Source organism: Ictalurus furcatus, chromosome 20 (genome assembly GCF_023375685.1).
Source record: "Ictalurus furcatus strain D&B chromosome 20, Billie_1.0, whole genome shotgun sequence".
NCBI classification, from domain to species: domain Eukaryota; kingdom Metazoa; phylum Chordata; class Actinopteri; order Siluriformes; family Ictaluridae; genus Ictalurus; species Ictalurus furcatus.
In genome coordinates this window covers 4347298-4350580 of record NC_071274.1, presented here as the reverse complement: position 1 = coordinate 4350580, position 3283 = coordinate 4347298, and the positions used below count along the sequence as shown (strand labels likewise).

General features: G+C 34.3%; 1 long non-coding RNA gene across 1 annotated transcript; it reads left to right on the top strand.

The window, feature by feature from the left end:
- The first annotated feature begins 874 nt into the window (after positions 1–874).
- LOC128624500 (uncharacterized) lies at positions 875–2665 on the top strand. The gene is made up of 3 exons (XR_008388773.1): positions 875–1119; positions 1266–1547; positions 1632–2665. It is a non-coding gene; the product is annotated as an uncharacterized LOC128624500 (long non-coding RNA).
- Positions 2666–3283: the final 618 nt, after the last annotated feature.

Here is a 3283-nt window from a genome sequence, read left to right as displayed (position 1 = left end):
AAATGTGAACACACCAGACCTGCTAAACAAGAACGTGGAGGAAAGTTGATCTTCACTGCTTTTAATTATTTAAAAAAAAAAAAAAAAAGTACTCATGCCTGTTTCAGTATGTTGTGGTGCACAAATAAAATAAATAAAATACGTTTTGACAAACTGATCGTAATCGTTTATTATTTCAGCCTTTCAACAAGGGATCTGCTCTCTTTCTGAAGTCCTGAGAAGTGTTTTCTCGCTATTTCTTTTCCATCCACGATTCCTTACAAGTCCTTTTTCTATACCTAGCGACTTCTACACGTGTGTATTTACTGGCTTATGGAAAGTCTAGAATCATAGAATACGTGATGAATAATTTCAAAAAGATCCTTAGAACGTAAAGAGGCTCAAGTGAAGGTGAAAGAAAAGACAAGTGTTTTCTACATACATAACTAATTCATTCATTCATTCACTCATTGATGGACTGATTAATTCAAGAACAAAAACCTTGTACATTTTATCCATTTATAGTTACATTTAATGTTTAGCTGCTGTTTTCACTAACATTATTACATAAACATTAAAGAAGTGTTCTCCTTAAGAGAACACATCACCACATCAAAAACGTACAGATGTTTTAAATACGTTCGTGTGGAGCATAAAGCATACAAGTCCCTGTGTAAGCTGTTCTTATAACGTATAAGAACGAGCGCATTCGTATTAACCATAATGATAAGGAGTCTTTATTGAGCACGTATACATTAAAGCACAGTGAAATTCTTTTCTTCGCATACCCCAGCATGTTAGGAAGTTGGGGTCAGAGCGCAGGGTCAGCCATGATACAGCGCCCCTGGAGCAGAGAGGGTTGAGGGCCTTGCTCAAGCGCCCAACAGTGGCAGCTTGGCAGTACATGCAGCCATGCAGCTGACATTACCGTAATAGACGTAATAGAAAAGTAATAGAAGTAATTTTATACAGAGCAAGATTCTTTGGTATGATAAAAATTTGAACAGATCTTTATCAGCCTATTTATCTACTTTCTCTTTCTGCATATATACCCACCTACACATAAACTTACAGTGGAAAGATAAAATCCTCCTCCATACAAACACACCTTCAGATTTCACTGAGAACGGAACATGGCAGGTGAGTCGTCTCTTGAAATTAAATTTATATGCACAAATATGTCAAGAAATAATAAATAAAATCAATGTAATCACAAAGCCATAAATTGCAACATTGGATGCTTTTTTGTTTGTTTGTTTGTCTTTATGCTGCCCTTTTTAAAACAGAGGAGCTTTCGAAAGCCCGGCTCGACCTCATTAATGGAGTTAATAATGCTCTCCTTATGGCTCTCATTGATGGTCTCATGAATTCAAAACCTCCCGTTCTTACTGTCAGGGAAGCTCATGAGATTCTCCAGACTCAGCAAGAGACAAAGGACAAGACTGGACTACTAGTAGATATAGTCTGTAAAAAAGGTGACCAGGCCAGTAAATCTATGATCTCTATTTTGAAAAAAAAGGGTGGAAATGTCGCCAAATGCATCGGCCTTCGCTAGGACAAAGAGAAACGTGAGTAATTCTCACATGAACTCGTCATTGAGTTTCTTTCTTTATTTTTAAACTGTTTGCTAAATCACGTTTCATTTTATACAGGTACGGAGATGAATGTACCCAAATTCTACAAAAAAAAAAAGAAGAAAAGAAAAAGGAACGTGGATGTTGGGAACATGAAAATGGAAAAAAAAATTCCTCAGACCTGCCAAACAATCATGTGAAGCCGACTTTGTATACTGTACACTGTGACACACAAATGAATAAATAAAAAATATATATATTGACAAACTGATCAGAATCCTCTAGTCTTTCTATAAATCATCTGTTCTTTTTCTGCATTGAAAGATTCCTCACAGGACGTTAATAATAACGTCTAAAAAAGCTTTCTGTTTTATGGAAAATGTAGAACCATGTCTGTTTCGTAACTTCATATCGATTGTGTTTCATGAAAATAAGTTATACCAAAGTGTATTAGCCTACTTTTGTCGAACAGTGCAGTCGTATGTGTGTTCTCCTCTTTATACCACAGCAGTTTGCCAACGATTACAATTTTTCGTTTGTTAAAGAAGGGCATGTAGCACTTTTTTTTTTTTTAATTGTTTATCATTACATTTATTGTTCAAGAGAACAGGTTAGTTCCTGTTAACGCTTGCATCATAAACAGTTGCTCCCTCACCAACATTTCTGGTATTCTTTCTCTTGAAATTCACGAGACCAGAAAAACAAATCTTGTCACATAACTGAATAAGAAGAAAACGCAAAACGTCCTCTGTCACGAAGACTATCCCATGTTAAACTTACTGACTGTTACAAAGCACTGACACTGGAGACTCCTTCCATAAATGTCCTTCCACAACCATTTCCGAACTAAAAAAAACAAAACCTCACCATATCAACAATTCTTTGTTAAACAAAAAACAAGTTTTTAATCCTTTCATTATTTGCTTTACATGTAGATTATATGGACAATATCACGTTAATACAAACCATTTATCGTTTATTTTTACAGTCGGAACTACTGTTTTTAATGCACACCTTCCCAGTTAAAACCTGCATGTGAGTTATTACTAGTTTATTAATAAATTATTTCTAGATTATCATGAATAGTTATTAGATTTTTATTAATTTTTTTCTGGATAGTTATGGATCCTTAGCTTTAAAAAAAATAGCTCTACTTAGGGTTCTGAATGTCTGTAAGTGTAAGTGATGATTATAATCAAAGTGAGGACTCATTTCCTGTTGTAAACTGGTCAGTACTATTGTTCATTCCATAATTAGATTAGATTATAATCTGGAATTTTCATGGTTTTTTTTTTTTTTTTTTTAAATGTTAGAAATCACTTGTACATGAAACATTCAGTTCAGGGAAGTCTGTAGGAAGAATGATATGGTTTTGAATAATACTAACCAGGCATTTTCAGACTTAATTATGCAAGGACATGTATCAGTGTATACGATTGTGATTTCTTTTATTCATTTCAGAACAACACATTTTATGCTTAATCCATTTATAGTTACATTTAATGCTGTGGCTTGTCTATCTCTAGCTCCTGATTTCATTTTCATTAAAACAGGTATAAACACTCGTTCTTTTACCAGTCTTGTTATGTTAAACAACTTTTTATGTTTCAGAGAAACCAGTAACCCTTCTGTCTTGAAGACTTTCCCATGCTGGAAAACAGCTGTACCTCTGAATGTTACAAAATGCTGACATAATTGTTAAATAGATGTTCTCCTTAGAGAAAGCTTCA